Genomic DNA, 12,566 nt, shown 5'->3' on the forward strand with positions numbered 1-12,566 from the left:
CACTTGCTTTGTTGAATATGTGTAAGTATTTTATCATACTTTTCATTTTAATAACAAATGAAATTTGTTGTAACAATTGGGCTGAATCTGTTTGTTAGCTATAACATGGTGTTTTGGAGGATTGGGGTTGGGAGGATTTATTAGGATTTTCTACATATAAGATCATGTCATCTGCAAAAGAGTTCAGTTTACTTCATCCTTTCCAATTTCGATGCTTTCAATTTCTTTTTATTGTTTAATTGTTCTGGTTAGAACTCCCAGTACTATGTTGAATAGAAGTATCAGAAGCAGGTATCCTTGGTTTGTTTCTGATCCTAGGAGAAAATTTTTCAGTATATAACTATTAAGCAGAATATTCACTAGAATTTTTTGTGTATGGCTTTATGTTGAAGAAGATCTTTTATATTACTAGCTTAAGGAGTGTTTTTTATTATCAAAGGGTGTTGTATTTTGTCAAATGATTTTCTGTGTCAGTTGAGATGATCATGTGGTCTTTCTTTTGTTCTATTAACATGCACTGATTTTCATATGTCAAACGCTTTTTTTCCTTTCGAATGAGCCACATCTTCCTGTTTTTTGTATGCATTATATTTGTTTTTTGTTGTTGTTGTTGTTAAGACCTGGACATTTTGAATATTATAATGTGGTAACTCTGGAAATCAGTCTTGCCTTTTCTCAGGGTTTGCCATTGAGGGCTGCAACTGCAGCCTATTTTAATAATGACTTTTCCAAACTTTTTTTGCAGAGCTTGTATTCTTGGTTGTATGTGGTCACTGAAATTTCTGTTGTTATTTTTGAAGTTAGCCTATGACAGGAAAAGTCTGACCTTCTCAACAACGTGTTCTATCTCTTTAAATCTTCTGATAGATACTGTTAGAGAAGCCATCACAACCTGAGAGGGCTGAAACAGAGGTAAGTATCTGTGCTGGTCTCCCAGGGAACCATCAAATTGACCAAAATGTACAACCCAAATTATGGGGGACAAGATCCTGATCCTGCGGAGCAGGGAGCCTGATGTGGGGCTCAATCCCAGGACCCTGGGATTAAGACCTGAGCCAAAGGCAGACTCTTAACTAACTGAGCCACTCAGGCACTCCAGGGGGCATTGCCCATACTGACACTATCCCCACAGAAGAAGAGAGACTAAGGAATAGGGCATGGTAGCTGGTTCATGCATGCTGCTCTCTTGTTCAGTAGTCTTTGCTTTCACCAAGTGTTCCACTGGTTGCTATAAATGTCTGGCCAGGTTCTAGAGTTCTGAAATAGTTGATTCTGATTTTTTCCAGGTTAATATTTGTTTCAGTGAAGGAACTCATCCCAAAGCTTTCTCCTTCACTGTTTTTGGGACTCATCCCAAAGCTTTCTCCTTCACTGTTTTCCATGACTAGGAAGTATCTTTTTTTAAGATTCTTACATTATATGTGAAAAGTATAATATTACTTAGCTGTATATAAAGTTAAAAAGTTATGCAAAGATGCATATCTAGAGCAAATGAAAAAAAGGCAACACAGAGAGTTTACTTAATATACCAATCAAAGATATAAAATGGTACTCTAAAAAATATTAAATTAATCCAAAGGAGGTGGGAAAAGAGCAAAAAAGGAGCAAAGACTAAAAGGGACAAATAAATAGTAAGACAATAGACCTGAATTCAAATGTATCTATAATATATTATATGTAAATGATCTAAACAATAAAGTGCGAAGATTTCCAGCCTGAATTTTATTCTATTTTTTAAAAAAGATTTTATTTATTTATTCATGAGAGACACAGAGGGAGAGACATAGGCAGAGGGAGAAGCAGGCTCCCTCTGGGGAGCCTGATGTGGGACTTGATCCCAGGACCCTGGGATCATGACCTGAGCTGATGGCAGATGCTCAACCACTGAGTCATCCAGGTGCCCCTCCAGGCGGAATTGTAAACAAAGTAAACAAAGTCCTAATTGTATACTATTTGCAAAAAGTAAAGTTTACATTTAAAGATACAGATTAGCTAAAAGAATATCATCCAAAGTATATAAAGGATTTTTGCAACTCAGAAATAAAAGACAAATACCCGAATTTAAAAATAGGCAAAGCATTTGAATAGACGTTTTTCCAAAAAAGATATGCAAATGGCCAATAAGTACATGAAAAGATGCTTAGAATCATTAGCCATCATGGAAATGGAAATAAAAACCACAATGAGATACCACTTCACACTCACTAGGGTGGCTATAAACCAAAAGACAGATAATAACAAGTGCTGACAAAAATATGAGAAAAGTAGGTCGGTGGGAGATGGGTGAAAGAGGTGATGTGGATTAAAGAGTACAATTATCATGATGAGCACTCAATAATGTATAGAATTGTTGAATCACTATATTGTACACCTGAAACTAATATAGCACTGTATGTTAACTAAACTGGAATTAAAATTAAAAACTTAATAAAAAATTTTAAAAAGAATATGGGAAAAGTAAACCCCAGTACACTGCTAAGTGATATTAACAGGGTCACAGATTTTTTTTAAAGATTTTATTTATTTGTTTGAAAGTGAGAGAGCACAATCAGGCAGAGCAGCAGGCAGAGGGAGAGGGAGAAGCAGGCTCCCCACTGAGCAGAGAGCCCAACATGGGTCTTGATTCCAGAACCCTGGGATCATGACCCAAGCCAAAGACAGATGCTTAACCAACTGAGCTACTGGGTACCCCCGCAAGGTCACAGATTAGAAGATCAATATACAAATTCATTTGTATTTCTACATAGTAGAAAAGAACAAGTAGAAAGTAAAATTAAAAATACATTCATAATAACATCCCTAAACCTAAATTACTTAGGAAAATATTTGACTAAATATGCGTAAGACTTATACACTGAAAACTACAAATATGGCTAAAATAAATGAAGGAAGAAATCATGTTTCTGTATTAAAAGACTCAGTTCTTCTCATACTGACCTATAGACCCAACATAATCCAAATCAAAGTCCCAACAGACTTGCTGAAGAAAAGAAATGTATAAGCTGAATCTAAAAATTATATGGAAACATAAAATACCTGGACTAGCCAAAAAAAAAAAAATTGAAATTATATTACCTAACTTAGTAAAAAGCTATAATAATCAAGACAATATGGTATAGGCATATAGATGACCTATATATCAATAAAACAATGAGATTACATATATATACACATATGAAATATACTATATATAGAATATATATTTATAGAATATAGATAGACATAGGTATATAAAATATATAATAATGTATTATACATTATATGGTATATATAAAATATTATCTACATTTTATCATATAGATATCATAGATGTAGATATAGATATAGATATAGATATAGATATAGATATAGATATAGATATAGATTGATGCATCTATATATTATATAGAATTTATTTGCAACAAAATAATCCAAGGAAATGCAATGGGGATAGAAAAATCTTTTCAATGAACAGTGCTAGAATAACTAGATACCTATGTGGAAAAAAAAAAGCCTCAATCTTCATATCACTAAACTAGGTCAAAATGAATTATAGACCTACATATAAATAAAAGATTGTAAGGTCTAGAAAAAAAAAGTTAGGAGAAAAATCTTCATGAGTTTAGGATAAGCAAAAATTATTTATATAAGATGCATAAAGAACTAACCATAAGAGAAAAATAATGATAAATTTGACTTCATCAAGATTACAATCTACTCTTAGAAGACATCTACTAAGAAAATAGAGGACAAGCCATGAACTAGAATATTCATAATATATATATGTGACAAGAGACTTGTATTCAGAAAATGTAAAGAACTCTTATGTATTAAGAAGACAAGCCAATTATTTTTAAGCGGGAAAAGGTTTGAATAGACACTTCACAAAAGAGGATTTACAAATGATGAAGCATGATTCTCAAAAACAATATGCTGAGCAAAATAAGTCAGACACAAAACAGTACTCTCTTTTTTATTTCATTTATGAAGTGCTAGAACAGGTAGGATTATCAAATCAGTGGTTGTCTTTAGCTCAGGACTATTTGACTGGTGGAGAAGTATAGGAATTGACTGCGAAGGGCCCAAGGGAACCTTTTAGAGTGGTAGCAACACTCTATATCCTGATGGGTGGGTGGTTACATGGGTATACTCATTTTTTAAAGCTCATCAAACTGCATACCTTTTAAAAATGAGTACATGTTATTGTGTATAAACTATACATCGGGGAAGTTGATTTTTTAAAGTTTTAAGAATGCTGATTATTGTAACATTAAGTTAACAGTCAGGTTGTTTAATGCAATACAACTTTGCACTAAATTCCAAGGAGGGACAAAGTTGAATTAGACACGGCCTTGCTTTTCTATACCTTTCTTCAGACAGATAGCGATATAGATAATTATTATACAAAACAAATTGTAATTATATCCTTTTATAATTTCATACTACCATGAAAGAACAAGATTTAGTCTAGCCTTCTAAAACCTATAAGAATAATGTGGATTCAGCTAGTGGGGGCAGGGCTTTCACCATAAAACCTACATATAACCATGTATAATAAAGCATTAAATATTTTAACTTAAACCCCATTGTTACATTTGTAACAATATGCAAAACACATTTAAGAAATTCTTGTTGAATAGGAAGTTATGTAATTTAGGATTTTAGAGGTAAGGTATCATTAATAAATAATAAAGAACTGATGGCATTGTATACTTTTTTTATCACATTCTTTTATGAAGATAAACTGGCATGACAAAAGAAGTGTAAACTTTGGAGAGAAATCTAGTAATAGCTAGATTAGCTATAATAATAGCTAACATTTATGAGAGTTTAGCAGGTGCCTGGCAGTGTGCAAAGTTCTTTGCATGCTTTACCTTATTGAATCTTCACAATGAATCCACCTGTGAAGTGGGTATTATTATTATTATTATTATTATTACATATTTACAGATGAAGAAACTTGGAAAGATTGGAAAATTGGAAAGATTAAATGACTTTGCCAAGTTTACAAACTCAAAACAGACAAAGCCAGGAACTGAACCAAAGTCTATTGCTCCTGGAGCTCAACTTCCCAACTACTTTACTGCCTTAAATTCCAGTTTGGTACTTATTAGCTCTGTGTTCTTTGGCAAGTAGCATAGGTCTTTGAGGCTCAACTTTCTTGTCTACTGGGCAAGAATAATTTACGGAGGGCTTTTGATTAAATGAGATGATTTAAGTTAAATTACTTAGCATAGTGTTTTGAAAGGATACAATTAACATAGCTTTTCTTTACTGCTTACTTTAGACTTAATTTATAATATGTATAGAATAGAACTTTGTGAGTATCAAATGAGAGAATTATTTAAAAGTCCTTTGCAAACAACAGAACACTATATAAATTCTGACTATTATTATAAATCTCCAGAGACATAAGTAGAAACTTCACTGTGTGTGTGTGTGTGTGTGTGTTTTAGCTCAGCACGTAAAATTTTAACTCCCAAGACTGCCCTAAGAGTAGTTTCCAAAACTGGTTGGCTAGAAGAGGTACTAGGAGAGTGTTGCAAAAAACATATTCCTTGATCACATTCTATCTACACAAGACCTACTAAATTTAAGATCTCTATGTCCCTAGAATCCAGAGGATTCTAATGCACCTGTCTGAGGATGGCTGCCCCCCCCCAAAAAACACTTCATTTTATCATTCATTCAGTAAATACATAATGTATTTCAACTGTGTCAAAGCACTGTGTAGGTCCTATGATTAATGATTTGTAATTAGTAATATCAATTATTCATAATTGGATATCTCTAAAGTGCATGATAGCATTCTTTTAGTGTCTTAAATGTTCTAAGATCTGCTTTATATTTTTCATTTATCTAGAAAAGCATTTCTTGAGAAAAATTCTTTTTTAATGAAAATACAGAGATTGAATTAAGATAGTCAAATAAACATGAAATAAATCTATACATTCCTCCTATGCAAAAATCTACACAATGACCAAAAATGTGTATAACTTGATAGGATGAGCACTGGGTGTTATACTATATATTGGCAAATTGAATTTAAATAAAAAAATTTTTAAATGTGTATAAAAAATAAATAGTAAGAGAGGAATCTAAGATGGTGGAGGAGTAGGAGATCTTAGTTTTGTCTGGTCCCAGGAATTCAGCTAGAGAGCTATCAAATCATTCTGATCACTTATGAATTCAACCAGAGACCTAAGAAAAGAATAGCTACAACTCTACAAATAGAACAGTGACCACTTTCTGCAAGAATGACAAGACAGAAAAACTCCCCTCAAAAAAGAGAACAAGAGGCAGTACTGACTGCTAGGGACCTGATCAGTATTGCTATAAGTAAGATGTCAGAACTAGAGTTCAGAATAATGATTATAAAGATACTACCTGGGGTTGAAAAAAGCATAGAAGACACTAGAGAATCTCTTTCTGGAGAAAAAAAAAATCTAATCTAATCAAGTGAAAATCAAAAAGGCCATTAATGAGATGCAATAAAAAATGGAGTCTCTAACTGCTAAGATGAATGAGGCAGAAGTGAGAATTAGTGATATAGAAGACAAAATGTTAGAGAATAAAAATCCTGGGAAAAGAGAGAGAAACAACTACTGGATTATGAGGGGTGAATTCTAGAGATAAGTGATACTATAAAGCAAAACAATATTAGAATAATTGGGATCCTGGAAGAAGAGGTAGGGGGGCAGAAGGCATATTGGAGCAAATTATAGTGAAGAACCTCCCTAATCTGGGGAAGGAGATACGCATTCAAGTGCAGGAGGCACAGAGAACCCCTCCTCAAAAATCAATAAAAATAGGTCAACACCTCCTCTTATAATAGTGAAACTTGCAAATCTCAGAGATAAAGAGAAAATTCTGAAAGCAGCTTGGGAGAGGATGTTTGTAACCTACAAGGGTAGAAAAATTAGACTGGTAGCAGACTTATCCAGAGACCTAACAACCGGGAAAGAACTGGCTTGATATATTCAGGGTCCTAAATTAGAAAAATATGCGGTCAAGAATACCTTATCCAGCAAGGTTGTCAACCAGAATAGAAGGAGAGATAAAAATCTTCCGGGACAAACAGAAACTAAAAGAATCTGTGATCACTAAACCAGCCCTGCAAGAAGTATTAAAGGGGATCCTTTGAGTGACCAGAGAGCCCAAAAGAAACATAGACCAGAAAGTAACAGAGACAATCTACAGAAACAGTGACTTTACAAGTAATACAATGGCACCAAATTCATATCTTTCAATAGTACTCTGGATGTAAATGGGCTAAATGCCCTAACCAAAGACATAGGGTATCAGATTGGATAAAAAGGAAGACCCATCAATATGCTGTCTGCAAGAGACTAATTTTATTTTTTTAATCCTTTTAATTAATTAATTAATTAATTAACTTTAAAGATTTTTATTCATTCATCAGTGAGAGATACAGAGAGAGAGAGAGCGAGGGCAGAGACACAGGCAGAGGGAGAAGCAGGCCCCATGCAGGGAGCCTGACGTGGGACTCGATCCTGGGTCTCCAGGATCAGGCCCTGGGCTAAAGACAGCACTAAACCACTGAGCCACCTGGGCTGCCCTATTTTTATTTATTTTTTTATTTTGTATATATATATATTTTTTTATTGGAGCTCGATATGCCAACATATAGCATAACACCCAGTGCTCATCCTGTCAAGTGCCCCCCTCAGTGCCTGTCACCCAGTCACCCCAATCCCCTGCCCACCTCCCTTTCTACCTTGTTTGTTTCCCAGTGTTAGGTGTCTCTCCTCTTGTGTTCTGTCACCCTCACTGATATTTCCCACTCATTTTCTTTCCTTTCCCTTTTATTCCCTTTCATTATTTTTTATATTCCCCAAATGAATGAGACCATATAATGTTTGTCCTTCTCTGATTGACTTACTTTACTCAGCATAATACCCTCCAGTTCCATTCATGTTGAAACAAATGGTGGGTATTTGTTGTTTCTAATGGCTGAGTAATATTCCATTGTATATATAGACCACATCTTCTTTATCCATTCATCTTTCAATGGACACTGAGGCTTCTTCCACAGAGACTCATTTTAGACCCAAAGACACCTCCAGATTGAAAGTGAGGGGGTGAAAACCATTTATCATGCTAATGGACATCAAAAGAAAGCTAGAATAGCAGTTTTATATCAGACAAATTAGACTTTAAATCAAAGAATGTAATAAGAGATGAAGAAGGACATTATATGATAATAAAAGTGTCTATCCAACAAGAAGATCTAACAATTGTAAATATTTATGCCCTTAACATGGGGGCAGCCAATTATATAAACTAAACAATAACAAAATCAAAGAAACATATCAATAATAATACAATAATAGTAGGGACTTTAACATCACTGCTATGAATAGATCATCTAGGCAGAAGATCAACAAGAAAACAAGGGCTTTGAATGACACACTGAACTAGATAGACTTCACAGATATATTCAGAGCATTCTATCCTAAAGCAACAGAATACACATTCTTCTCAAGTGCACATGGAATATTCTCCAGAATAGATCACATACTGGGTCACAAAAGATTGAGATCATTCCCTGCATATTTTCAGACCACAATGCTTTGAAACTTGAACTCAATCACAAGAGGAAATTTGGAAAGATCTCAAATACATGGAGGTTAAAGGGCATCCTCCTAAAGAATGAATGGGTCAACTAGGAAATTAAAGAAAAATTTTAAATATTCATTTGCAACAACCGTTCAAAACCTTCGGGATGCAGCAAAGGCAGTCCTAAGAGGGAAGTATATAGCAAATACAAGCCTTTCTCAAGAGACAAGGAAAGTCTCAAATATACAACCTGACCTTATACGTAAAGGCGCTGGAGAAAGAACAGCAAATAAAGCCTAAATCTAGCAGGAGAAGAGAAATAAAAAGATTAGAGCAGAAATCAATGAAATAAAAACCAAAAGAACAGTAGAACAGATCAACAAAACTAGGAGTTGGTTCTTTGTAAGAATTAATAAGATTGATAAACTCCTGGTGGAACTTATCAAAAAGAAAAGAGAAAGGACCCAAATAAATAAAATCATGAATGAAAAAGGAGAGACCATAACCAACACCAAAGAAATGCAAGCAATTATAAGAACATATTATGACCAACTATAAGCCAATACATTAGGCAATCTGGAATAAATGGATGCATTCCTAGAGATGAATAAACTACCAAAACTGACACAGGAAGAAATAGAAAACCTGAACAGACCCATTACCAGCAAAGATATTGAGGCAGTAATTTTAAAAATCTCCCAACAAACAAGAGTCCAGGGTTGGATGGCTTCCCAGGGGAATTCTACCAAACATTTAAGAAGAATTAATACCTATTCTTCTGAAGATTTTTTTTTAATGGAAATGGAAGGAAAACTTCCAAACTCTTTCTATGAGATCAGCATTACCTTGGTCTAAAAACCAAAGACTCCACCAAAAGGGAGAATTACAGACCAATATCCCTGATGAACATGGATGCAAAAATTCTCACATACTCGCCAAGAGGATCCAACAGTACATTAAGGTGAAAGGATTATTCACCACAACTAGGTGGGATTTATTCCTGGGATACAAGGCTGGTTCAAAATCTGCAAATCAATGTGACACACCACATTAATAAAAGGACAAGAACCCTATGATCCTCTCAATAGAAGCATTTGACAAAGTACAGCATCTTCTCTTGATTAAAACTTTTCACAGTGTAGGGATAGAGGGAACATGTCTCAATATCATAAAAGCCATACACGAAAAACCCACAGTGAATATCATTCTCAATGGGGAAAAACTAAAATCCTTTCCCCTAATCTCAGGAACACCGCAGAGATGCTTACTCTTACCACCATTGTTCAAGATAGTACTAGAAGTCCTAGCCTCAGTATTCAGACAACAAAAAGAGATGAAAGGCATCTGAATCAACAAAGAAGTCAAACTCACTCTTCGCAGATGACATGATACTCTATGTGGAAAATCCAAAAGACTGCACCTCAAAATTGCTAGAACTCATACAGGAAATCAGAAAATTAGCAAGATATAATGGCAGAAATCCATTGCATTTCTATGCACTAATAATGAAAAGGAAGTAAGGGAAATTAAGGAGTTGATCCCATTGACAATTTCACCAAAAACCATAAGATATCTAGGAATAAACCTAACCAAAGAGGTAAAGGATCTGTACTCAGGAAACTATAGAACACGTATGAAATCTATTGGGGAAGATACAAAGAAATGGAAAAACGTCCTATGCTCACAGATTGAAAGAATAAGTATTGTTAAAATTTCTATGCCATCTAGAGCAATCTATACATTCAATGCAATCCCTATCAAAATACTGTCAACTTTTTTCACAGAGCTGGAACAAACAATCCTAAAATTTGTATGGAACCAGAAAAGACCCTAAATACCCAAAGGAATGGTGAAAAAGAAAATCAAAGCTGGAGGCATCACAATTCCGGACTGCAAGGTCTACTACAAAGCTGTAATCATCAAGACAGTATAGTACTGGCACAAAAACCAACACATAGGTCAATGGAACAGAAGAGAGAACGCAGAAATGGACCCTCAACTCTATGGTCAACTACGCTTCAACAATGGAAGAAAGAATATCCAATGGAAAAAAGATAGTCTCTTCAACAAATGGTGTTGGGAAAATTGGACAGCCACATGGAGAAGAATGAAACTGAATAATTTCCTTACACCACACACAAAAATAGACTCAAAATGTATGAAAGACCTAAATGTGAGACAGCAATCCATCAAAATCCTAGAGGAAAACACAGGCAGCAACCTCTGTGACCTCAGCCATAGCAACTTCTTGCTAGACACGTCTCCAAAGGCAAAGGAAACAAAAGGAATGTCTTATCAGATAAAGGGCTAGTATCCAAAATCTATAAAGAATTTATCAAACTAAACACCCAAAGAACTGAATAATCTAATCAGAAAATGGCCAGAAGACATGAATAGACATATTTCAAAGAAGACATACAGATGGCTAACAGACATATGAAAAGATGCTCAAAATCACTCATCATCAGGAAAATCAAAACCACAACGAGTTATCATCTCACACCTGTTAGAATGGCTAAAATAAGCAACACAAGAAATAACAGGTGTTGGTGAGGATATGGAGAAAGGGGATCCCCCTTGCACTATCAGTGGGAATGAAACTGGTACATCCACTCTGGAAAATAGTATGAAGTTTCCTAAAAAGTTATTCATTTTTTTGGGTATTGAGTTTGATAAATTCTTTATATATTTTGGATACTAACCCTTTATTAGATATGTGATTTGCAAATGTCTTCTCCCATTCCATAGATTGCCTTTTAGTTTTGTTGATTGTTTCCTTCACTGCACAGAAGCTTTTTATTTTGTTGAAGTCTCAATAGTTAATTTTTGCTTTTGTTTCCCTTGCCTAAGGAGACATAGTAAGAGGTTGCTGCAGCCAAGGTCAAAAGAGGTTCTCCTCTAAGATTTTTATGGTTTCATATCCCACATTTAGGACTTTAATCCATTGAATGCATTGAATTTGGGCACTGGAATAATCAAAGTAGGCGAGTGTACCCATAAAAGCCAACTATGAGAGACAGGGAATCTCCACAGCCAGAGAACAAACCACTGTAATATCACATTTGGAAAATGTCTGTCCTCCTTAATTTAGCATCTGAATTAGAGAGTGACAAACAGAAAATGCATTCACATAGGGATCTCACATACAAGATAACATACAAAAAGGAATCCCAATATTTGAAGAAAATGAACAGCATGATAACGGAAACATTAAACTGAACATAGACATTAATTCCCAAGCTAACAGAAGAAGAATGTGAAATAAATATAGTAACTTTTCACTGATATACTGCAATAAGTTCATATTTTCACATATCTTATATGCTTCAAACATGTAGCAATGACTGCAAAATGTAAAAAGCCAAAAAGGTCCTTACATTATAGTTAATTCATTTTCAAAGGAGTGCCAAAACAATTAATGGGAGAAAGAGTAGTTTTTTCAGCAAATGGTGTTGGGACAATTGGATACATACATGTGAAAGAATGAAGTTGGACCTTTACCTCATACCATACACAAAACTAATTCAAAATAGATCAAAGCCCTAATTGAAAGAACAAAAGTGTAAAAATTAGAAAAAAATGGTACAAATCTATGTAAAAATTCTTAGAAAAAAATATTGGTACAAATCTAAATGGTAGCCTTATCAAATGAATATCTGAACAATGATCAAAACAGTTGTAGCTGTAATAATATTAGACAAAGCAGAATTACCAATACTTGTAATGAGAAAGAAACCATAGGAATAAGATACTACAAATATTTAAAAGATGAGTATTATGGACAGCTTTATGCCAATGAATTGAAAATTTAAATTAATGGGCAAATTCCTGGAAAAACACATCCTACCAAAACAGACAAAAGAAGACAGAAAATGGGAATTGTCCTATATCTACTGGGGAGACTGAATTTTAGCTTACAACTTTCTCATGAAGAAAATCCCAGATTCAGATGGCTTCATTGGTAAATTTTCAAACACTTAAGGAAGAAATAACATTAGTCTAAGGAA

The sequence above is a fragment of the Vulpes vulpes genome, chromosome 9, assembly GCF_048418805.1.
Source record: "Vulpes vulpes isolate BD-2025 chromosome 9, VulVul3, whole genome shotgun sequence".
NCBI classification, from domain to species: domain Eukaryota; kingdom Metazoa; phylum Chordata; class Mammalia; order Carnivora; family Canidae; genus Vulpes; species Vulpes vulpes.